Source organism: Canis lupus, chromosome 9 (genome assembly GCF_048164855.1).
Source record: "Canis lupus baileyi chromosome 9, mCanLup2.hap1, whole genome shotgun sequence".
Lineage (NCBI taxonomy): Eukaryota > Metazoa > Chordata > Mammalia > Carnivora > Canidae > Canis > Canis lupus.
In genome coordinates this window covers 9,870,239-9,897,375 of record NC_132846.1, presented here as the reverse complement: position 1 = coordinate 9,897,375, position 27,137 = coordinate 9,870,239, and the positions used below count along the sequence as shown (strand labels likewise).

Genomic DNA, 27,137 nt, shown 5'->3' with positions numbered 1-27,137 from the left:
TATAGATATATAGTTATATGGATATAATATATAGTCCTATTGATCAGTTTTATCTGCATATGAGGATATATAGCTATATAAATATAATATATAATCAGCTTGATCATTTTATAGCGTTTTATAGACCTTACAATCTGATATGGACAATTAATATTTTTCTTCTTAAAATCTTGAGCCAAATTGGCCCCAAACACCAACCAAAACATAAAGAAAACTCATGCAAATTACGTTGGAAAAATAAATATTACTAGATATTTTTAAAGCAGTGTTAGGAAAAAGGTAATATTTTGATATGTTTTTCTCTCCTTTTTATGAAGAAATTTGACTTCCTAAAGCCCACTAAGCAGAAAGGAGAAATAAAAGAATCAATTACTGCCTAAATGTTCTTTTAAAAAAATATTTAATTTTTCCTTTGTGGAATAATCCTTGAATTCAAAAGAACTAAACAATGAAACTGGTAATATAAAGTATAATAATGCTGTTAGCAGCTGAATTTTTTATTACCTATTTAGTGTTTATTTCCATTTACAAGATTGTATACTTGGATGGCAAAGTAAAGAATACTTGAACCCATGAAATTTCATTTCTTTAATTTTATATTTCTATCTGAAATATGATGTATAACTTTATAAATGTATGAGTTGGAGTTACAGGTTTGGGTCTGTGGCCAACATTCTACTGTACCTCTTAGGATATAAAATAAATCATAATCACTCACAACCTTCATGTATAGAGTGCTAGTCTATATTTATCAGGCTATACATTTTCCTATCCCCACGGATACAATTAATTCATTCTGCACATAATAGCACTGAGTAAATATTTGTTAAATGGAAAAAAGGGGAAAAAGTTTTTATACTTATATAAAGGATATTATGGTTATATAAATTAAACATTCAGAGTAAACACTTCAAGAATATTTAATAGTATATATTTATATCCAATGTTTGGCTGAAGATAATTAGTGATACAAAGTGTTGTCCATGGAATTAGGTGACCAATTTCTCAAAGAACTGGCATAGGAAAACTTCATTTGGAAAGTTATTTAAAAAGAGAGAGGCTCCCCCCCCCACCAAAGAAAAGAGAGAGAGAGGCATAACTTTTAGCAAAGAACAATGAAGAGACACAAATAAGGGCCTTAGGAGCAAGATAACCTGGGGTGATCCATTGCAAACATAATACGATATTGAATTCTTGGTTGCCAAATGAAAAAATTCAAATTGGACAGGAAGGCTTGCCTGGCAGAAGTAAAATTAGGATCTAGAATAAAACAAGAAATAAAAACAGTTGAATAATTGGGGAACACACTGGGTAAAAAGAAGGATTTTATGCCATTTTGAATGATGAACAGAAAAATAGTGAACATCACTTTGGCTTTTATAATTGGATAACCCATGACCTGAATTAAAAAGAATGTTGTAAAATTGGTGTGGTAGGTAAAATGGACTGACACTCAACCTCCATTCCACCTTCCTTCCAATATGTTGTGTTTTCCAGGATCCCTTCCAGCTAGGGTCTATATATGTTCTGGGCTAAAAGAATCGGAGGCACTCACATGACATTTGGATGCAGAAGAGTGAAGCTGTGCTCCCATTACTTCTGCTCTTTTGGTGGCAAGCATGGTCACAGTAGCATTGAACTGTTCTGTGGCAACATTGGCAGAGGTCCCAGTGTCAAATCATCAACTTCATAGATGTTAAGAGGTGAGGTATCAGACATTGATTCTTGGTGCATCTTCTGTAATGTGAATTTATAATGTGGAATTTGATGATGTGTCCTCTTGCAAAAATGTCCTTGTTCTTCTCACAGTTTTGACCTCTACTAGTTTAGAGGCTATAATATCCAAGGAAATGTTTCTATCAGATGGCACACTTGTTTCTAGACCTGGAAAATGAGTCTGCTGTTAGCCATTTCTGGGCTCCTTATGACCTTAAAGTAACAGGAGAAAACGAGGTTTCTCTATTGGATAAGAAGATTAATATTAATTTTATAGAGACCTAGAGCTGCTACTAAGATGTGTCAGGGACAGTAGTATGTGAGTATCTAGAACGGAAGGGCTATGTATAGATGTATAGATGCGTCTTTATATTACCACGCCCTTTGAATTACCAGGTGTAAGTTCATGTACAATTCCAGTAATCCAAAACAGACGTCACCAGTAACAGCTCAGGCTCATCAGGAATGAAGGTTTGCCTTAACTCACCCATCATTTAACCTCAAACAGCTGAGGGCAATGGAAGCATGAAATTCAGAAGATGTAAAATAATACTTTAAATAGCAAACATACTCTTGTGACCATTTGGAGAAACAAAAGCTGGAATAGCCTCTTTTTCTTTAGGTAGCTATGTCTATGTAAATATTATTCCTTTCTCCCACTTAGTTTCCCTCATTTTATATTGTAAATTATTCTTTGATAACCTTGTAGGATATATAGATGGGAAGGTTAATGAACTAACAGAGGAAGGAACACCATTTATTTTTTTTTAAGATTTTACTTATTTATTCATGACAGACATGGAGGGGGGGTGGTCGGGCAGAGACACAGGCAGAGGGAGAAGCAGGCTCCATGCTGGGAGCCCGATGTGGGACTTGATCCCGGAACTCCAGGATCACGCCCTGGACCAAAGCCAGGTGCCAAACTGCTGAGCCACCCAGGGATCCCCAAGGAACATCATTTAAAGAAGGATTCTATGACTATTAGAAGCCTGGGTTTCTTTTCTTGGGGGCAGTATGTTTTTATTTATATGGGGGGAATAGTTGTATTGAATGAAAAATCAGTTGTTGCTGCTACTGTTGTTTGGAAATTTATGTATGGGAAGAGTAACATGAGTGGTCAGTGAACATTGCTGGACAGTGGGAGTTATCCTGTTTTATTGTTCAATATCCACTCACCTTTTTTCTACTTGTGCTTTCCCATGCTACTGAGGTTAAGAAGCTAAATCTACATTTGTAAGACTCTTGCAAACAGGCTCAGAATGTGGTTTAGATTTGGACAGTTAAGCAACATTCATGTCTAAGTAAGGCAGAGTAATGTGGAAGCCACAGGTCTACCATTTCTGCCTTTTTTTTTCTTTTTGTCATCATACTCATCCAGGCCCTGAATTTTTCTGTAACAACATTTGCAGAAATCCCAGTGACACATAATTAATTTGTGAATATTGAGAAGACTCAGGGCATCAATTTTTGCCAATATATAGGTGTAATGTGACACTGGAGTCAAAGTACATAGTTTTCTAATCTAGAGACTACAGCAGCTACAATAATACATTCCTGAACCATATGGTTGAAAAGACAGTGCTCTAAATTCTTAAGTATAACAAAGGAAGAGATTCACCTGGTGGATTACTTCTATGGTATTAGAGACTTCCCTCCAGGCTTTCCAATAAGTTTGCACAAACTGAATTCTTATATTAAATCCTTTTCTGCTTAAAATTACCAGAGGTGTTTCAGTTATCTTCAACTTAACCCTGACTCAAACAGATGGTATATTGAGAAAGAAACACAATTAACCAAATTAAGCCATTTGATGTGATGAAAATCCATCCTTTGTAAGCATAATATGAACTGGAAACAATCATGTGTTGGAAGAGATAATTTCTGTACAAAGTATATTGACTGATTTATCAAGAACCCAAATTTAGTTGTAATATTCAATAAGTTCTTGCTTTTTTTCTTACTGTCTTACAGGCATAGCTAGGTAAAATGGCTTTACCCACAGAACTAGTTCATTCCTAACTTTGAACCTGGGCCATCTACTTTATTTGTTAGACCACACATGCATTTTTATTTGAATTTCGTATTAGTTTAAGTCACAGTTGTTTACTTGCCATTTATAAGCTTCATATAAACTATATATTTATCAACAAATTTTGACACCTGAAAGACAATGATGCATCTCCATATTGATTTTTTCATAGTATAGTATAGAGATGAAAAGATATATGTCATATATATGATAAAAATCTAACAATTTAGGAGGAAACGTCCTTATCTGTAAACAGAAAGAAAACTCATAGTTAGATTCAGCTAAGATCAAGCATTGAATCTTTATATATTGGTTTAATTTTTGTTTTAATCTCATCAGAGATCAAAGTTTTCAAGTCAGACTGAGATACTTAAAGAGACAAAAACAGTTATGGGTCATGTACGTTTCTGAAATAGTGACTGATTACAAAGGTCTAATCTGGGAGAAGGTAGGGTTAAGTCACCCATAGTTTACTCAAAAGATCAATGTCTGATCAATCCATGAGCTAATCAAGTGCAATGTAGTGTAGATTTTGTCTAGTTCTCCTGCTTTCACTTATTTCCTTCTCAAGGATGCCAAAAACTTAGAGTTGTAAGATACTCATATACTGTTGAGGTACATAGAATCACAGATATTTGAGCCATTTGGTTGGGAGAGCATATACTAATTTTATTTAGCTTTGCAAACCTGACCTGTAACAGAATTGACTTTCAGATCTAAAGAAGAGTAGAAGTAAACACCCACTTCAGTTGCAGTTCAGGATCTATTTTCCACATATTCTGAAAAATCCATATAACTGGTAATTTTAGCACAGAAACAGTTCTGAACAGCAGAAATTGTGCATTCACTGACATCATAACTGAGGGATATTTTCCATCATTCCCATATAGTATCTAATATGTTGTGTTCTCTATATTTATTTAGAGTTACATATAATGACTGACATTCACTCTTTTATAATTGATCAGACTGACTTATTTTACTGTCTTTGGGGAACACAGGCACATTTGAGAGACAGCAGTTTCTTTTTTATTTAATTATAGGTGCAAATCTGTCCTCTTTGAGCCAGGTAAATCACTTTTAAAAGGTGAAAGTTTTGATACATTATTTATGAGGTTGATTTCCTATTTTGCTATGTATTATTAGAAGCATAACAAGAAAAAATGCCATAATTTCAAAAAAGGGTAAAAATCAATCGTTAGAATATGTCTTGGAAATAAAAGAAGAAAATATTTTTATATGAACAGAAGTCAGATCCATCCCCCCAAAAAAGCCAACTCACAGACAGGAAATAATTAGATGTTGAATAAATGAAAAGTATATTATTAGAAGAGATTTTTACATGATAGGTCTAGGGACTGTTCCTTCACTCAAAGCTTTGTTTCATTTCAGAGGTTTCTGGCAGCTTAAAGTACAGAAGTAAATTTTATGATAAAATTACTTCTAAATATCATAGAGCAAACAGTACTCACTGTGACTTTATGTTTTCTCATCCCTCTGTGTCCACAAACAGCAGGAAATCCTCTTGTTGACTAAGGCTGTATTTGATAATAACCTTTCTCTCCTTGTTATATTACTTGGAGTGCTCATCATTTGAGACATGTAATGTGTTGGGAATCTCCTACAGTCCACTTCAATTGCCAGGCACCATACCTTCCATATTCTCTCTGCAAGCCATTTTTTAAAATCCAACTTTCCAGCTGAGTAGATTGAGGCACACACTATTTCTGAGTATCCCATGAATTTCACATATGGAATTGGCAAGAAAATGTGTGCTGACCTGTCACCCCCTGCATATAGTCCCACAGGATGAAAAAAAAAAACTTTTTCATTTGATATTTTCCCCATTTATCCAGAGTGCCTCCAAACACTTCAGAAAGTTAAATAATATATTTGAAAGAAAAAAAAACAAAAAAAAATGAAACTAGAAGACAAATTAACTTTCGTAACTCCCAGGGAGATACGTATTTTAAGATGAGATTTTTTTTTAAATTAGGAGTAAATGGAGATGTGCCTTGGAGGTGTGGACATTTAAATTTTGGCACTAAATCTGGTGTAGTTGTCTGAAGAGTTATGTGGCAATTCAGTTTCTGGCTAGCTCATCAAAAGAACAATGTTATTGAAAGAGACTTATCTAGACTCTTTGGAAACAGGTTACAAAGTATAACTTTGAGATAAATCCCATAGTCAAGATATTACTGATATATGGCATCTTTAAATTATCAACACACAACTATCTGTTCATACACCTGTGGGGAAAAAAAGGTAATTATGATTCACTACTGAGCCCTTACATGTTTGTGTGTTTACGTGCAACTGAGTATTAAAAAAATTATGCACATATTTACACACACACATAGACACAAACACCTAAATATGCATACATTTGGCCACACTTAAATATTTGTTCACCCGTATATACACATATGGACACAGTACACACGCATATACACAGACTTGTCCTCTCTCAGAAGAATATATGTTAAGGTATTGGCCCATAGCCCTAGGCTTGTGTCTTTTTTTTTTTTTTTTTTTTGGCTTGTGTCTTTATATGAAACCTTTATTCCTCCTTTTCACCCTCCCTAGATATTTCCTATCACTAAGATCAAGGGTCAGCAAACCTCAGCCCATGGGACAAATCCAGTCTGCCACCTGTTTTTGTGTTGCCTGAGAGCTCAGAATGGTGCATACATGGGGCAGCCTGGGTGGCTCAGTGGTTTAGCACCACCTTCAGCCCAAGGTGTGATCCTGGAGACCCGGGATCGAGTCCCACATCGGGTTCCCTGCATGGAGCCTGTTTCTCCCTCTGCCTGTGTCTCTACCTCTCTCTGTGTCTCTCATGAATAAATTAGTAAAATCTTAAAAAAAAAAAAAAAGAATGGTACATACATTTTGAGAAAAATCAAAAGAAGGATAAGACTTCATGATGTGTGAAAAGTGTATAAAATTCATATTTCATAATCATAAATAAAGTTTTATTGTTGGAACACAGCCATACAAATTTACCTCATATTTTCTAAGGTTGTGGGCTACAGTAGCAGAGTTGAGTAGTTGCTACAGAGACAACATGTGGCTCTCCCTTTGTTTCACACTACTGCTCAAAGTACTACCAATCACAGTAATATAGTTGTAAATTCTCAATGTTTTAAGTGCCACACATATCTCTATCCCATAACCTGTAATATTTTTTTACCAGTGCATACACATTATGTTAAAACAGAAAAAGAAGGGAAAAGTGGACTTCTGATAATTTTAAGACACAGTAGAATGTAGATTGTTATTGAATTAGATCAATACATAAAAAATTTAAAAAGCATCAACATCATACTGGAAGCCCAGCAGAATAAATTGCAAGATACAGTCACAATAGCTTATTTTTACTTTTATTTCCCTTGCCTCAGGAGCATATCTAGAAAATTGTTGCTATGGACAATGTCAGAGAAAATTACTGCCTGTGCTTTCTTCTAGGATTTTTATGGCAACAAGTCTCACATGTAGGTCTTTAATCCATTTTGAGTTTATTTGTGTGTATAGAGTAAGAAAGTGATCCAGTTTCACTCTTTTGCATGTACCTGTTTTCCAAACACCATCTTTGAAGACTGTCTTCTTCCCTCTATATCAAAGTAAAAAGCTTCTGCACAGCAAAAGAAACCATCAACAAAACTAAAAGACAGCCTACTGAATAGGAGGAGATATTTGCAAATGACATAACCAATAGAGTTAGTATCTAAACTATATAAAGAACTTCTACAATTCAATACCCCAAAAATAGAATATAAAAATTAGTGAAAGGGAGTAAAGGGAAAGGAGAGATAATGAGTGAAAATAAGAGTGAGGGTGACAAAACATGAGAGACACCGAACTCTGGGAAACGAACTAGGTGGTAGAAGGGGAAGTGGGTGGGGGGTGGGGGTGACTGGGTGACAGGCACTGAGGGGGCACTTGGCGGGATGAGCACTGGGTGTTATGCTATATGTTGGCAAATTGAACTCCAATAAAAAAATAAATTAAAAAAAAATTAAAAAAATTAAAATTAAAAAAATAAAAAGGGCACTTGTGATGAGCACTGGGTGTTGTATGTTTAAGTGATGAATCACTGAATTTTACTTCTGAAACCAATATTGCACAGCATGTCAACTAATTAAAATTTAAATAAAAAATAAAGATACCACAAAACCCCAGAAATAAATAATCAAATTAAAAAATGGGTAGAAGATATAAGCAGACATTTCTCTAATGAATACATACAGATGGCCAACAGACACATGAAAAGATGCTCATCACTCATCAGGGAAATGCAGATCAAAACCACAATGTATTGTCACCTCATACCTGTCAGAATGAAAACACACACACACACACACACACACACACACATACACACACACAAGAAAGAAGTGTTGGCGAGGATGTAAAGAAAAAGGAATCCTTGTGGACTGTTGGGAATGCATACTGGTCAGCCACTGTGGAAGACAGTGTGGGGTTTACTCAGAGAATTAAAAATAGAACTGCCCTACCATCCAGCAAACACACTAATGGATATTTACTCAATGAATATGAAAACACTAATTCAAAGGGATACATGCACCCCTATGCTTATTGCAACATTATCTGCAATAGCCAAATTATGGAAGCAGCGCATTGATGGATGGATAAAGAAGATGTGATCTATATATACAATAGAATATTATTCAGCCATAAAAAAGAATGAAATCTTGCCATTTGCAGCAGCAGCCACCCACTGTGGATTACAGGTAAATCAAACTGCTTTCTATACTTCCCATGATACCAGTCAGAAATTAAAATAAGATGCAAGGTGTCCATTTTCACAAAATGTTTTAGTGTTATATTTTAGGAACTCAAACTATAATTTCAGTAGCATTTTCAGACCTTACTACAAGTGCCAAAGAAATTTCTGTATTTCAAAATCCATTTAACTATGCAATTGAGGAGCTTCCACCTAATTTTGTTTTGGAAGTGACTAATCTGCACAACAGCAATGACATGACATGGTTAATGGTTGATGGCAAAAGAATAATAGAATCTATAAAAGCCTTCCAAGTGAAAAAATATGTTTAAGGTCATAACCCATGGCCTGCTACCAGTATTTATCAATACCGATCTGTGTGAAAAAAAAATTTTTTTAGAGCTGAAATGTGTAAAAATATCCTTGTAGATCAGCGTTACCCGATAAATATTTGCAGTTGATTTTGGTGATGGAAAATATTAACTGAAACAAAATTAAGCAAAATGCTTAATAGAATAGAATTTCTATTTTCCTTGTTAGTAGACCTGAATTACAAAATGTACTCAATTAATATATTTTTAATTTCTCAATTAAAAATGTGGAAGTTTCTCTGTTGTTTATAAATACCTATGTAATAGCTTTGATTTTGCCTCTTGGCCCACAAAGCCAAGATATTTTACTATCTGGCCTTTTACGTGGAAAGCTGGTCAATCTGTGCCCTAGAGTATTTAACGCCTTTGCCCTCCCAACTAGAGCTGCTGCTACTCTCCAGGAACCAGAAAAGACTCTAATTTTTCTCTATGGATGAGAGTTAAGTGAATATGGAATGAGGGTTTCTTTTCTCCATGCCATATATTGTAATATCAAAGTTGAAATTTGGAATGTAATTTCCCATAAAATCACTGGGGTTAGTTTGTATGAAATAGGTGAATTACTACCTATAGTTCCAGTCCATTAAACAGTAAATGTACTTTGGTGGACCTGAGTAAGTACCTAAACAGCATTTTAAGTAGATTTCTCAAGAAAATGAATACTGCATGCTTTAAAAATGACTAGTAACCACACTTTTAAACAGAGCTCTACTGCAATTCAAAAGCTACCTATATTTTTTATGAGTCCTTGAAATAAGACAGCATCACTGATAGTTTACACTATTTTCTAATTCCAGGGCAGTCATCTAACTTCCCTAGCTTTTAGCCTCAAAAAGCACCTTTTTCAAAATTATATTAGTAACTGGATTCTCAGATCAGCAAACAACCTTGTTAGATATAAATCAGTTAATGTTGATAAAATACACTGAGAATTATGAGCATGATATTATGTCATTTCTATCATTATCTCCAAGGAGAATAGAACTGCTGGGATTGAATAATGCCACTCTTCACTGGTAGCCAGATTGACTCTCAGGCAGGAAACCACCTCATTCCCTTAAGGTGGATAATTACACACTGAAAGCCACATGAGTCTCATTAATGAGGAGGCCAAGCTAATAAACAGATCCCACAACATTCTTATTAGCCTAATACAACTGCGCTTGGGGTAAAAATAATTCCACATTGAGTAAACCTGATAATCAGGAGTCTTAAGTTAAGCAAAGTGTCAGGTTGAGTGTAGGGAAGAAAAATGTAAAAACAAAGACAGAAAAAAAGCAAACATATAATAAAAATCCCTCATCTTTCCATCTACATATCTAATTATTTTATAGATTTTTCTTATTTCTTGCAGATAGAGGTCAGCATCCATCTTTAAAATTTATGTCCCGTATTATAACAGTTTGTTCATTTGACAGTTTTCTTACTAGGTTCTAGGCAAGTTGTTAAAAAATAAAACTACATCCACAATATCCAATACCGGAAACAGGTCACAAATATCTTATGGAAACAAATGGGTGGTATTTCAATTCTTACATTAAAAACTTTTACAATTAAGAATTATTTAAGGTAAATAAATATGATATTATTTGTGATCCACAACAACTCTCTTAGATAATAAAGAATTATCTTCTCCATTTTACACTTATGAAAATTGGTACTCAAGTTAAATGACTTGTGACTGGCTGTACAGTAAATGCAAGTCTTCTGATTCAAGGTCTAAAACTTTTTACAATATGTCAAATCTACCTTATTCGTTTTGATAATACTGATTTCCGATAGCCTGCTGCCTTTTCAACCTCAACGCTTGAATAACAACTTTATCAAATTTTCCTCAAATAGCAGTTTCCTTGCATGTACCTAGAGTATCTCTGGATTCCTCTTCATTCACCTTCTTCTCAAATCACAGGTAGCAAATGTTACTGCTTTCATTATGTCCTACATTCAGTACCTTCTTCTCTCTCCCTTTGAAGCATTGCTCCTCCACATTTTTACTTACAACTTTACTACCATTTTTTTCTACCACTCAACCTACCCAGTCTGTGGACTAACCATATTTCCTTCTGACAGTCATCACCATGTTATAGTGAAAAAACATTGGCCCGGGAATAAAATACTTGATCTTCATAATTTAGAAGTTTATTCTTTTGACAGATCTCCAGGTCCTTGAGATTTAGAAAAGTAGATTGCTGAATGACTGTAGACTGTTGTAGAGCTGTCACATGAATTTTAGATAATGACATTACATAGGAAAGAGTACTAAAAAAAAAGTCTAACATTCAGTTAAGCGTACACTATGTGCCAGCATTGTGTTAATCACTTTGTGAATGCTATCACCCATAGCCCTTAGCCCCTTTAAGGCAAATATTCTCACTCTCTGTTTATAGAGGTGGCCCCAAAGTACTGTGATTAGTAACATGAATTTCATATCGAGACTATAGGGATGTGAACTCTATTTCCATTACCTTCTAGCTTTTGTCCATGAAAATTCTGATTTTAATCCTTTTGGACATTTGCCAAATATCCTCTGAAAGAGGAGAGGGGCATGTGTATATATATGCGTTTTATATGTACATGTGCAAACCTATATGAATGTATATGTGTTTGTGTGTGTAGAAATGTATGTTTGTGTTTTCGTGTGTGTACTTGTGAGTGGGTGTATATGTTTTATGTGCATGCATTTGTGTTTATGCATGGTTGAGTGAGTGCTCAGGAACAAATGTCACCCTTCTCCCACAAAGCATATGTACAGATGGTGAGTTGTGTGCTGATAATTTGGAGATGCCAATGCATTAGCTATATCTTGGCTTCTGAATCTAGTTCAAAGTACGTCATATAAATTCACCATAAATTGAAATGGATGTGGAAAAAGTGGAGCTACCAGCTTTTCATGTTTCTGCCTCTACACTTTGTTTCCATGTATACCATGATATTTAGCTGTTTATAGAGGCTTTGTTACTTTATTATTTCATTTCTGTATTTTTTGCTTGATTTTCTTGAGTTCAGGTATATAATGATTTTATTCACAGAACATTTTTTCTATTTTTAATTTTCCTATATTTGTATCTTAATTATTGTCCTTTTTGGATAGTCATGGCTTAGTATGTTCTGGTATATTATTAAGTAAGAGTTGGTAAAGAGTATATTCTTATCTTATTCCTGTTTTTTAAAGAGAATAACCATGTTTCTCCATTAAGTATAATGTTAGCAGGCAGCCCGGGTGGCTCAGTAGTTTAGCGCCACCTTCGGCCCAGGTCATGGTCCTGGAGACCCGGGATCGAGTCCCACATCGGGCTCCCTGCATGGAGCCTGCTTCTCCCTCTGCCTGTGTCTCTGCCGCCCCCCCCCCCCGCCCTTCCCCCTGTGTGTGTCTCTCATGAATAAATAAATGAAATTTTTAAAAAATGTTAGCTCTCAGTTTTAAATCTGTACTCTTTGTCATGCTAAGAAAGAAATGCTCCAAACATAATTTTTTGGTATTTTAATCAAGAATAGATGTAGAATTTTGTCATTTTTTTCTCATCATCTTTTGAGATAATTGATTTTTTTTACTATCTTTCCTACTAATGTAATGAATTATAATAATAATCTCTCCTGTGTTATACCAGAATTTCTTGTCTGTGCTAAATCCCATTCAGTCGTAATGAAAATATATATTGGATTATTTTTATCCTAAAGTGAGTTGAAATATTATTTATAATTTCAATTTCTCTATTTACTAATGAAGTTACCTGCTACTTTCTTTAGTTTCAATCTTCTTATGTGATTTAATGTGTTTATTCCTAATGTGACAAAGAGAAGTTTACATTCTTTTCTGTGTATTTGAATCATTTTCTGTATTAATAAACAATATTCTTAACAAAGGGATCTTTTTCTTTAGAAAATCGATAACTCAGATTATTCTCCAATAAATCTGAGTTAGGACTAGAGCAGAAAAATCTACCATATAACTCAAATGTGGTCCTAAGGATTACCTTCTTCAAAATCATTTGAGAAAGTTCCTAAAAATTTCCACCTCAGACTTATTCACAGGGTCACTTTATGACTTTTATGAGCCATACCTTTTTCCCCCGTGGGCCGCCTTCTCTTATATTTTTGTTAGTATAAAGACAAATATATTCATATTATGCATTTAAAATTTTACTTTGACCTAAAGGCTCATATTTTTCTTATGATTTTTAAAAATATTAAAATATTTTCATACCTCCCTAAAAGTGTGTAAGCCCTAGGCCCTGTGTTTACTGTGGCTAATAGTTATATTGGCCCCGCATATTGAGTAGGAACTCTTCAGGTATAGAGGCCAGAGATGTGCATTTGAACAGCTTCTGTGGTTCATGTGCCCAGTGTTCTTGTGGCTAAGAGAGCTAGGTTCACTGAGGACTAATTCAACCTTTGCCACTAACTGATAACTTATAGCATCATAGAGCTAGTCACTTAACCTCTTCAGGCTTTAAGGGTCTGTAATATCTCTAAATTCCTCTTACTACAAATTTTTATCAGGAGGTGCTTTACTGAGAACTAATAACCTTCTCATCTTCTATGTATTCTTTCATTTAACAGCTAGATAAATGGATATATCAAATATATCCAGTAGTATATGAAGTACTAGACGCATCAGTTACTAAATGAGGTAAATTTGGCCCCCAATCAAATGTGGTCCCCAACCTCGTTGGCCTTATAGTATAGTGCAAAAATAGACAGTAAGAAAATATAATTGTGAGGTTGTTAAAATAAGAAAGTATGGGATAATAAGGAGACTTAATCTAGTCTAGGAAGCCAATGTCTACTTGGGATGAATGGGAATCTGCACATCAGGAATGGTGTTGATGGTTACAAATGGAGAAAATATTATTCTCGAATATATTTAGATAAGGGGCATGATGCATTAAAAAAAAATGTTTAAAAAGAGCAAGATGGAGCAGCCCGGTGGCTCAGCGGTTTAGCGCCGCCTTCAGCACAGGGCGTGATCCTGGAGACCCGGGATCAAGTCCCACATCAGACTCCCTGCATGGAGCCTGCTTCTCCCTCTGCCTGTGTCTCTGCTTCTCTCTCTCTCTCTCTCTCTCTCTCTCTCATGAATAAATAAATAAATAAAATATTAAAAAAATAAAAAGAGCAAGATGGCAGGAACAGAAAGGGAAAGGGGAAAGATAGCAATTCATGTAGATGAAGTTAATTTTCCGTTGTTTATTTCATTCTACAGAACTAATTTTTTCTTTTCTTTTCTTTTCTTTTCTTTTCTTTTTTTTGCTATGTAAAGTATACAATTTACGATGTTTTTCAGAATGCCACCTCTATATGGGGGTTGCAATTATTCTCTTAATTTTTCTAAGATAATAGTTATGATCATAGTTAGGATCATTTGCTTTCCTGTTCAGATGATGTTATAGAAGCCACCTTTGGAAGTGACTTCTGGAAGTACTTCTACAGAGTACGGAATCTTCATCTTCATCTTCTTGACACAATAGGATTTGTAGTTAGGCAAACCTGAGATTTGTTTTTTTTAACTTCCCGGTTGTTAAGGTTAATTTTGTGGAGTAGGTTTTCTTTGTTTTGGGATTTTAAGTATTTGTTGTATTGTTGGGATGGTACAGCAAACTTTAAGAGGAGAAATCTGCATTGTCAAACATCTGCCATTTTTTTTGCAAGACCATTTCTTATTGCTTTTAGAATATATACAGTTTACATACTAAATATGTAATATTTTATGTTCACATCAGCAGTAGTAAGAAAATGGCTGATTACATTAATCTCTTATTCCTACATCCCCTTAGATATTCAATTTAATGATTGCCAATGAAATTGTTCATTGAAGTTTTTAATGTATAATTTTAAATTGCATTTTAACCAAATTTAAAAAATAAATACAATGAATTCAATTTATTTAGCGCTTTATTAAAAAAAATTTAAAGACAAGTTTCACCAACCCAAAAATCTCCTATAAGTTGAACAGAGAAGCTAAGTCAAGTATCTATATTCAATTTGTGATTGAGTTTTTACCACTGATAGATGTTTTCTTACAGATATCATGTTGTTAAATTGTTGGCAAGATCTTCACCTTGTTTTATCTTTTTAAGATATCCTAAAAGTGGGATCCCTGGGTGGTGCAGCGGTTTGGCGCGGGCCTTTGGCCCAGGGCGCGATCCTGGAGACCCGGGATCGAATCCCACGTCGGGCTCCCGGTGCATGGAGCCTGCTTCTCCCTCTGCCTATATGTCTGCCTCTCTCTCTCTCTCTCTCTCTCTCTGTGACTATCATAAATAAGTAAAATTTTTTTTTAATTTTTATTTATTTATGATAGTCACAGAGACAGAGAGAGAGAGAGAGAGAGGCAGAGACACAGGCAGAGGGAGAAGCAGGCTCCATGCACCGGGAGCCCGATGTGGGACTCGATCCCGGGTCTCCAGGATCGCGCCCTGGGCCAAAGGCCCGCGCCAAACCGCTGCACCACCCAGGGATCCCCAAATAAGTAAAAATTTAAAAAAAAAGATATCTTAAAAATATGCTGCCGCTTTTATCCTCTATTATCTCATGAAACACAGCCTTTGCTTCTGAAGCCATCTCCAAAGATAAAGAATAGGTTGATTTATCATTTGCACAAATAAGGAAGATAATCCATGTACAGCGAGTTTATTTAGCTAGTAAAACCCTATTAAACTATACTAAAATTTTAACTGTAGTTCAAGGATCTCAACATCTAGTATAATGTTGATTTTTTAAAATAATCTGCCCTCTATTTAATAAAGTATAATCACTTCTCTCATTCTAACAAGATTTTGCTAAATCAGGTCAATCATATATTCTCAGTGCTATATGAACAATGTAAATTCCTTGTATGATCTCATTGTAAATGGTAAGTACAAAGTTTAAAACAAAAAACTCAAAAAATAAAGTATGTGATGAGTGGATCTCTAGAATGTGTTAGACCATGAGCTTTTTTTCCTTTTTTTTTTTTTTTTTTTTTAGGTTTTTATTTAAATTCTAGTTAGTTACCATATAGTATAATATTGGTTTCAGGGGTAGAATTTAGTGACTTGTCACTTACATATAACACCCAGTTGAGCTTTTATTCTAAAAACTTAAACATACCTTAAGTTTGATGTTTGGCCTCAAAATATGTTGCTATGAAAACTCAAAATTAACTTACTTGGATTCTCAAAGCTTTAAGTTTTGTAAGATGCCATGACATCTACCTCCTGAGCCTTTTGAGATGATTCTTCTCAGAAGATTCAATTATATCTTTAGATTTTTTGTGTTGAAATAAATTTGAAGTCAAAATTAAGTTTAAATGACTAAACTCCATAGCCAATAACTGATGGAATCATAACCAATATCTGGTCTTTTTTGGGGGGGAGCCAAATTTGGGATTATTTTTCACAATCATAAACCAAGAAACAAAAACTATGAATCTCATTTTAAACTGAGGTATAATTGGGTTGGCTCTTCAATTAAATGTTTTATTGGGAGGAAATGAAATGGCTACCAGGAGTCATTTATGTATCTTTGAGCTAACCTCTTTTAAACAGGTTTAATAAAGACCAGAAATTTATGCACATGGCTCCAAGTTTAGTACTATTTCAGCAAATGTGTGTATCATGGAACAACAGTCATTCAGGATCTTAGGAAATAACAGACATATTATTTCTTTTTCTAAGCAAGGAGAAATCAATGTAAATTATTAAAATATAAAACATTACTTTGATATTTATATATTGTCTTTTATTGGTACTTCTTTATTTTATATAAAGATTTTGAAAGAGCACAAGCAGGGGAGCAGCAACAGGAGAGGGAGAAGCAAACTTCCCGCTGAGCAGGGAGCCTGACATGGGGCTCAATGTGGGGCTCAACCCCAGGACCCTGAGATTATGACCTGAGCCAAAGGCAGATGCCACCCAGGAGCTCCTTGGCACTTCTTTAAATGAGGAGTGTGATGGTAGTGATTATAAAGCAAGTACAATAATGCCCACTGAAAATTTTGTTCTGCCCTGTGGGATTTGAGGGTGTTTGAAAGAAATGAAAGCAAATCTATATTATAATGCTGTATTGTATAACCATAGGTAGGAACTCAGCAGAATAATCTTTAACCACTTGCTGCAGTATGTAAGACTACATATATAGGAGATGAGTATAGACTATGTGATTTGAATCTAAAATGCTTACCTACCTCTTATAAAAAAATTTTAAGACCTTTTTTTGTTAAAGTAGAAATTACATAAATTAATAATAATCAGAGCCATTATGACTTAAGCTATAGACTTGTAGTCTCCTTTTCTGTTTTTTCACAGGAAATATATATAAGTTGTCAAAATTACTCTTTTAAAAATGTGGGGTTTTTTCTATTTATTTATATCAGTTTTGCCATATTCTGATCCTATAGTCCATTTCCCATTGCTATTAATGTAAATGCTTTTGTGGCCAAATCTCTTTTTGTTAAAAAATAAATTCCTTTTGTACTCCCATAATACCCTGAGCAACATTTATTTAGCATTTAATTGTACCTTGTTATTTTATTTTTCCTTCCCTTCCCCTATGTTCATCTATTCTGTTTCTTAAAACAGAGATGGAAGTAAAGCATAAGAGACTCTTAACTATGGTTTGCAGGAGGGAAGTAGGTGGGGAATAGGCTAAATGGGAGATGGGCATCAAGGACACTTGTTATGCGCACTGGGGATTATATGTAAGTGATGAATCACTAAATGCTACTCCTGAAAGCCATACTACACTATATGTTACCTAACTTGATTATAAATTTTTTAAAAAAGGAACTTAGGAAAAAATAATTGTGCCTTGGTATTACTCTTTCTCTTGGCCATTTTTTCTTACAAACTGTGAGCTTATTGAAGGAGAGTCAGAACCTAAAATACTATCTACTATTAACAATAATTGCAGTAAATATTTCTTGAATTAGTGAATTAATCAAATATTTTATTAATGTCCCTCTTGATTATAACAAACAGTTGACACAGCAAGTGACCAGAATGTATTGGACACATAGCTTATCTGATCCTCACAGTACTATGAGATAGGTACCATTTCCACAAATGTACAAATAAGAAAAGTTGAAACACAAGGGGTTAAGAACCATTCTCAAGGCCAAACATCTAATAAGTGTCAGAGCCAAGAAATGAATCCATACAGTCTTACTTGTACTTAATCACTACCCTGAGCTATTATTTTAGGATACCTATCTCACATAGGCCTTTTCTTCACAGACAAGGCAAAATGGTTAAGCAGAGGTGATTCTGAATATTTCATTAAAACTCTTTCATCCTGGGGTAAGGAAATATTCAAGCATCCTTGACAGGTCACTTTATTTATGTACCATACTGGAGCCCTATTAATGTCTACAAAATAGCAGTGGCTACACTGTCCTTAAATGTTACAAAGAGTGATGGTTGGAGAGAGAAATGGGCCCTAAGAACATTTAAAAAGTTAGGAAATATAAAACTTGATCAAAACACCTAAGAATAATACCACTATGTTGTCAATTTATCATTTCACTATTGTGTATTTATCACAGTACCCAAAAGAATACAGTCAGTTTTGGAATGGCAGGCTGGCCCAGTGATTGAGCATCTGCCTTTGGCTTGGGCCTGATCCGGAATCCCAGATAGGAACTCCCCATGGGGGAGCCTGCTTCTCCCTCTGCCTCTCTCTGTGTGTCTCTCCTGAATAAATAAAATCTTAAAAAAAAGAAAAAAGAAAAAGAATACAATCAGTTTTTATAAGCTTTAAGTACTTCACTTCTAAAGGTTATTAGGAAAATAAAAGTTTTTTGTTATAATGTCAATGTAAAAGTAATCTAACTTCCTAGAAATTATCTCATTGGAAAAGTAAAGAATGGTTTGTTTTTGTCACAGCCAAGATACAATGAATTTTATTTTAATTTTTCTATCAATGACATAAACGACTCCAGGAATTATTATAAATAAAGTCTGTTGTAATTACAGTGCTCCAACTCACTGATAAATACAAGAATAAGTTGATAAAAATCACTTCTGCTTTGTGACTTATCTGTTTCAGATTGAAACTCTTTCATTATTTGTTCTGAATGTACACCAGATTATTTGGCATCTTCTCCTACATGAACTACACAAATTTGGAAAGTCTTTTTGCAGAACATGCCACAATTAATAAAGCATCTCTAGACACTTTCTTTGGAGACATGTATGTATTTGTCAGCATGAGACCTTGATATTCATGACTTGAGGATTTATTACTACATCAATTTCAACCAGAAATACGAGTATCTTTTCATTTCCTGAGAATTCTTGATTATTACTTTGTTTCGAGCCTATAATAAACTTTATGATTATTGTTCTCTAAGTGACATTTTCCTGTTATCTTTCTGATACTATAGCTGATGCTGGCTACTCCATATTCCTTAAGCATTTATTGATTTAAAGATAATCATTCACCAAAACTCTTTAAATGTTTAAATTAAACTTTACAATATTGTACTCACCTGAAAAACGAATAGTATCTCCATCCGTAAGGTGTCCTACTGGATAGAATACAGATGTAGCCTATCCCTTTGCAAGACTCAGTTGGTGGTAACCAATTAGTTAAGAATGTTTTGGAGGATTTTTCTTCCACTTGAAAAATTTAATAACACAGTGAGCTAACTGCGTGTTTATATATGGGATTTTTAAATGGAAAGGGTAATAGGTATGGATGTATTTTGACAGCATTTTTAATAATAAGCAGGAGAATAATAAAGGCATAACAGCAAATTTGCAGGAATATGTAGAAAGTTGTTCACTGAGTAAGAAAGAGGAGAGATAAAACAAGTTGTTTTTCTAACCTAAATGGTAAGTTCATGTGTAGCAAACTGAATATTTATATATCCTGTATATTTGTATTAAATGTTCTTTTAGAAGATGAAAAAGTACTATTCCAGAAGCTTTGGAGGGATAAAACTTGGGTATGAAAACTCCTTTTCTAGACTCTAGGAATCACTGCTCCAGAGGCTGAGTTCTGAACACAAATAGCTAAAATACTAGTAGACTTCAGCAAGTAAAACTAATACCCTCTCTCACTTAAACTTTGAAATTTGACTATTGTGCATAGGTCACAAACAAGAAGAATGTAAGAAAACACCGAGCGTTCAGAGGAAGAGAATATCTGACCCTGCTCAAAGAATATTCAAGTAGGAGGCCCATGGGGTGACCCTTGAAGAGCCATGAATACTTCACAGAGAGAAGATGATGCAGGAACAAATAGAAAATGAAGAAAAAACACTTGCTGAGTGAAACAAGTGTTTGCTGAAAGGCAAAATTGTTGAATTTGACTAAATGTTTCAAGTGCATGAAAGAGTTAATTACTGAGATGTGAAAAGCATTCATGTTATAGGCAGATAATAGAAGGCCTTCAATGCTTTAATAAATTAAAGGCCTCAAGCAGATCTATGTAAAATATGTTCAGCAAATAGCTAGAGTCTCACCTGGCAGGTAGACCTAGAGATAGTGATTTGGAGATTATTCACATAGAAATGATATATAGACATAGAAATGGTGCATAAAGGAAGAAAGGATTGAAGAAAAGAGAAGGCCTCAGAATGTGGTAAGCACCTATTGTAAAGGACAAGAATAGATAAAGATACAAAAATAGGAGGTAACTAATTATCAGAGAAGTTGAAAGAGATGTATTGGAGAGTCAAGGAAAAACACAGCATGAAAACAGGTTGGCAAAAGATGAAATACTCCAGAGAAGGCATCAGTCACTTTCTAGAAAGTAGTTTCTGAAGAATGATAGGAAAAGAAAAACAGTTGTATGTGGAAAAGAAAGCTACAAATGGTTTGTAGTCTCCCTGGTATTTTGGCAGCTAAAAAGGGGCGGTGGGACAATGGAAGAAACTGGAGTATTTTTAGGCTGGAAGATTCCTTAGTCTCTTTGTAGATAAAAGAAGATGATCCAGTGGGGAGAGACTGATGGTGCAATGAAAGATAACTCACGGGAGGGATTAAAGGGAATATAACAAGAGTACAGGGACATGGTCAAATCAAACTCATGAAGGTGAGGGAAGACCTTTTCTTCTAAGAAAGAATATGAAACACAAATTATAGTTATATATTTTAATAAAGGGAGGATAGAATAGGGCAAAATATACTTCATTGCCTTCAATTTTAAAAACAGGAGATGAGATACTTTGTTCTCTATGTATGATAACCAATATAAGTTTGTTTTTTAAGGTTATGCAAAATTCTGAACTCACTGTAGTTAGCAGGGAATGAAAAGCTTTCTGAGAAATAAAAATATAATTGTTCTGATGTAGATCAAGATAAAGTTAACTAATAAGCATTTATAGTGGATCTTATACATGTGGTTCATAATATTCTTAAATATAGCTGTCCAGCTTGGTCATGGAGTATACTACATGGAAGATGGAGATTATTTGAGGTAATGTTGGTAATCCTAATAAGTCTGTAGATACCAAGTCAAAGAGATGATATATTTGATAATTCTTAGAGTTTCTCTGAATGGTTGATTATGGTAAAGATTCCTGTTAAGCAAAAGTAGAGCAATATATTATACAAATGGGAAGGTAAAATTCATAGTGAAGATGAGAGGTAAGTTCCACAGAAGTGAAAGAAATGAAGGAGTTGGGGTAGCAAGTTATAAATTAGAAAATATAAATTCATCTAGCACTCTGTGCACTGCATAGAAAAGCTAGTTGAAAGATAAGCAAATTCGGGATCCCTGGGTGGTTCAGTGGTTGAGCGCCTGCCTTCGGCCTGGGGTGTGATCCTGGAGACCCAGGATCGAGTCCCATGTTGGGCTCCCTGCATGGAGCCTGCTTCTCCCTCTGCCTGTGTCTCTGCCTCTCTCTCTCTCTCTCTCTCTCACTCTATGTGTGTGTGTCTCTCATGAATAAATAAATAAAATCTTGAAAGAAAAGAAAGAAAGAAAGAAAGAAAGAAAGAAGAAAGAAAGATGAAGAAAGAAAGATAAAGAAAGAAAGAAAGAAAAAAAAGAAAGAAAGAAAGAAGAAAGAAGAAAGAAAGAAAGAAAGAAAGAAAGAAAGAAAGAAAGAAAGAAAGAAAGAAAGAAAGAAAAAGATAAGCAAATGGCCAAGTGGGGGGGCCGCAAAATACAAAATCACTTTATGACTTATGTTATCCCTGGTGGTAGAACTATCTGGGATGTAGTCATTTAGAGGATATATAACATCGAAAGTGACTCACCTCCTGCCAGATACAAAGTGTCTTTAGAAAATAGTTAAGTTATGGTTAAAGTATTGATACATTTTTGGGGTGAGTGATAATGAAGAAGTTCGGCTGCCAAGTACATATACTTAGGTGTCAAAACAAACAGGGCAGGCAGGCCTGGTGGCTCAGTGGTTTAGCACCACCTTGGGCCCAGGACCTGATCCTGGGGACCTGGGATCAAGCCCTATGTTGGGCTCCCTGCATGGAGCCTGCTTCTCCCTCTGCCTGTATCTGTGCCTCTTTCTCTCTGTGTGTCTCTCATGAATAAATAAAATCTTAAAAAAAAAAAAAAAAAAAACAGGGATTAGGCTATCATGAGATTATTCAATTTAAAATTTATTTCCAAAATGAAATGCCTTAGAAGGGGTATAAAATTGCCTTCGATAATTTCTTTCTGTATCCAAAAAGAGCCCACTAACTGAATCCCACCTTAAATGTTTACACCTGGGGGAGGGGCAGAAAGCAAAACTTTCCTGCAAATAAGATAGAAAAAGTTGTTGCTCAGTACATTTGAAATAATAGATACAGCCTTGCGATTGCAAAATATTGCACTGCATGGAAACATTTTGTTTTGGAGTGTTTTGGTTTCAATTATATGGGAAAACAGTATGCATTTTGGAAAGTATGTCAAAGCAATGAAAGCTTCTTAATAACAGAAACTGGAAATTGCCTGACAAAGTGAAACATTTTAATGATGTCAACTTTTCTGAAGCAGAAACCAGTCATTGTTAAAATAGAGACAATTTATCTTTTAATTCAGTAATAATTCTAGTCCATGTTAAACTAATTCTTTCATAATTCTAACAATAAAAGATAGTTTGCTGAATATTACTTAAAAAGAATATTTCTTTATCTTTTTTTCTATTGCATTTTTACATCAAGGAACATTTAACACAGTTATCTTTGGTGAATTATACAAAATTAGTATTTTACCATTCCAGAAGTCACACACATTTTGGTCTCCATTCAAGATACTTGAGAGCAGCATGAAATTAAATTCTTAGTAATAGAAGACTACTTCAAAATGGTGGGGAATCCAGAAAAAAAAGATAGGCTTGAACAAATTGCATGAAATAACAACTTAGAACAAATTACATAAAATAATTTAATAAACAACCAGCATGATATTTTGGTGATGTAATCTTTGAAAAAGTAATTTTGGTAGAGAGAAGATGCACACAGCAAATCATAGGTCTAATAAACTTATTCAGAGCTTAGATGCCAAATTCCATTTGTGGAAATTGGATTCCACCTCTAACATTGAAATAGTGAATATAAGGATATGTAAACAAGAGATTAAACAGAAGAACTTAAAGGTTTTTAAGGATTAGCTCTCAGAATTGAGGATGTATATTCATTTAATCATGTAACAAGTATCTATAATATCTTCTTTTTTTTCATAATATCTTCTATACATCAGACACCATCATGGCCTGGAGGCTACAAAATTTAGTAATCAGTGAATTCTACCTTCAGTTTGCTCCTATTTTGGTAAAAGAGAAAGACAAAGAAAAAATAAGTATGAATTTCTGTTTAGATTCCTATTTACTTTTGTTACACTAATATGCATATACAAAACATACTACATCGTGGAGATAAAATACCAGCTATGTACAAAACAAGGCAATGTAGAAATTGCATCCATAGATGTAAATGGCTGAGTTTGGCCTCAACTTCCACTTCCAATGGTAACCAGTTGTAAGTTACTTTGGGTTTCTCATCTTTGAAATAGTATAATAGTATCTACCTCACAGTTGTTTTAATGAGGTTTAGGTGGGATAATGCATTCAACACACACACATACATTTGGTATTAATAATTACTTGATAAACGTTAAATAATAATCATTATTTAAAGTAGAGATAACATTTTTAATGTTACAGATGATGGAATATGCTAAGCAGATTATGAAGGTGTCACTATGCAAGAAATCAATGTAGAAAATAATATGGCAAATGTGGTAACATTCTTGATAGCCCCTTTCTATCAGGCTTTAAAAAATGGAGTTCCTCCCCTCTTCTTCCTCAATACTTTCTTTCTAAGACATTTAAATTATTCCTTGGTCATAAGTGCTAGCTACATCTGTAATATTTTCAAACATATCTGTAATGCAAACTCTCAAACTCCAGGGTCAAATATATAACTTCTCACTACCCAGGTCATTAACTGGCATCAATATTCACACAGTAGCTCAAGCCAGAGACCTGGTAATCATCCTTAATTGTTTCCTTTCCCTATTCTCCATAGCCCATACATCAGTAAGTCCTCTTGATACCTGATTTTTATCTCCAAAATATATCCCCACGGTGACTCTTGTCTCTTCTGGCCAACTTCAATAGTATCCTTGTTTCCACTCATTTCCTTCCAGTCTTTCCACAAAGAAGACAGTCCTTATCTTTTATAAACACAAACTGAATTGTGTAATGCCCCTGCTTGAAACATCCGGTGGTCTCATTGTGGCTAATAAAAATTCACTGCCAATTACCAGACTAAGGTCCAGAAAGATCTGTCTCCTGCCTCATTTCCAAACTCATTTCTCTTCCTTACAAAGCTTCAGGCACATTGACCATCAGAGTTTTGTGAAATGGGCAAGAGCTTACCCTCCCAGAGATCCTCTGCCTGGAGTTCTTTGTACACAATCTTCACCAGAGTATCTCCTTCTAAGTATACAAGTGTTCACTTAAAATATACTTGCTTGGAGTAACTTCCTTAGCCATCTTGTTTTAAGTATATTTCATATCTCCGGGTTATTCTGTCTCATAATACTTTATTCTTTTATTCATAGTAAGCTCTCAATCTTAAGACAATATTTGATTTTTAAAACCACTAAGGGGATCCCTGGGTGGCTCAGCAGTTTGGCGCCTGCCTTCAGCCCAGGGTGAGACCCTGGAGTCCCGGGATCGAGTCCCACATTGGGCTCCCTGCATGGAGCCTGCTTCTCCCTCTGCCTGTGTCTCTGCCTCTCTCTCTCTCATGCATAAATAAATCAAATCTTTAAAAAAAACCACTAAGATTCTTTGCCACCCAATTAATAACATACTAATTCATTCGTTCAACGAATATCGGTTGAACTGCTATCACGTGCTTAGCATAGTTATATGACTTAATCTATGTTTCAGAGGGTGTATGAGAGCAGATGTATACAGATGAATTGCAAAAGGGCAAGAGTAGAAGCCAGACAGCTTGCTGCTATTACATAATGCCAAGGAAGCAGTGTTGGTCACTTTGACTAGACTGACTGCAATTAAAGATTCAGAGACATGATGGGTTTAAACTATTTGCTAGGATAGAACAAAAAGGAATTGCTTGTGGAAAGAATGTGGAAGTAAGAGAAAGAAAAGAATGAAGGAGAATTAGTCTAAAGTTTTTTTTTCTTTAGCAATAGAATTGATGGTAGTGTCAAAACAGAGAATGAAATTGGTCTGAAAGAAAGATATCAAGACTCCCATTTGGTACATGTGAAGTTTGGTATGTTTTTTGACGTACAAGTGGAAATATCAAATTGTGGTTAAAAATCTGTATTGGAAACCTGTGTGCAAAACTTAGAGTAAATATAAATTTGGTTGTTATCAGCATGGAAATAGTACTAAAGCCATGACATTAGAGAAAGTATTCTAAGGAGAAAGTGTAAAAGTGTAATAACATCCCCAGCACTTACACAGCACTTAACAAGTGTCCAGTGCTATTCTAAGCCTTTTGTTTGTATGACCTCTTTTAGTACAATAACTCTATGAAGCAGGTACTATTAATATCCCCATTTTACAGGTAATAAGACTGAAGCACAAGAAGAGTAAGAGACTTGCCCAAAGTTGCACAGCTAATAAGGGTTAAGTCTGGAACTGGAACACCAGGTATCTGTTTCCAAAGTTTATGGGTAGATAAGAGGAGTCCCAAGATGAAGTTATCAGAAGATTGAAAAGTACACTCACCAAAAATTTAAAAAGCAGTATAGGAGTAAGAAAGAAGAATTAGAAGAAATGGACAAAAAGGAAATCAGGACATAGTGGTGTCACAGTAAGGATGAATTTTCTTCAAAGGAGGGAGGAGTCCTCTATATTTGAAATCTGCTGTGGGATGAAGTAAGATACAGACTGAGAAACATCCCCTGAATTTAGCAAAAAAAGAAAATGTTGAACATGGAGACTGCCTAGACTAGGTTATAGCATAGACAGTTACATAGCAGTGACGTTAAGGCATGTGAAAATGTAGAAAGAAGGAAGGAATAAATAAATGTAAGAATGTAGTTTGGTAATATGGGAGTATCGAGAAGGAGAGGGCATGAAAAATGAAGTTAGAGAGGTGTTAAGTACCTCATCACAAAGGTCCTTATTTTCCTGGGTCTCTCCATGAAAATAATTGCAGTAATTATTATTTTGAAAGCAAATATCTCTATTATTTCAGAATATGAAATATGTTTGCAAGGAAATCAGACCATCATTATAAAGTATTTGGGAATATGTAATAAGTGCTATTATTTGGAAATTTTAATCTCATTTTTCCATAACAAATTTTTGTTAATAGAAGATTGGTAAATCTTCATGTGTAGATTTTTTAAATTGAAGTTAAATTGGCAGGTAGTGAAATGCATGGATATCTGCAGCTTTTGATTTGTTATTTATCCTACTGTGTCAGAAATGGGGAGTAATTCAGACTGTAGCCAATCTAATGTCTATTCAAAATTATTTCTCAACTATGAGTCTTTAAGAATTTGCCACAAAAAGGAAAGAAAAAATGTCATCAAATTTGGGAACAGAGTAATTAATTAACACTTTGAAATCTGTAAGTGCTACACAAATATGAGATACTAATATGAGGTAACATGTGCCAGAATCACTTTCATAATAAGTCTTCCTCCTATGAAATTATGCAAAAACTGTTAATAAATTGGATATGTGTATGAAAATTTTTTATGAAAGTATCTAAAAGTAGTAAACATCTCTGCAGAAAAATAATAGCTAAAAAATCCCAAAGAAGAAAGAAAACTATTATTCACTGATACATTCTAAAAAAAAATTTGGCTTCGTACTATGAACCCTTTTTAAAGGTATTCTTGCTAGACCATTACT

At 34.6% G+C, this 27,137-nt stretch overlaps 1 long non-coding RNA gene across 1 annotated transcript in view; it reads right to left on the bottom strand.

The window, feature by feature from the left end:
* Positions 1-942: 942 nt before the first annotated feature.
* The window catches only part of LOC140639760 (uncharacterized), a 29,453-nt gene continuing 3,258 nt past the window's right edge, over positions 943-27,137 (bottom strand). The window contains exons 2-3 of the long non-coding RNA XR_012036377.1: positions 1,556-1,884; positions 943-1,260 (exon numbers count right to left, since the gene is read on the bottom strand). This is a non-coding gene — a long non-coding RNA (uncharacterized lncRNA). The remainder of the gene's footprint in view (positions 1,261-1,555; positions 1,885-27,137) is intronic.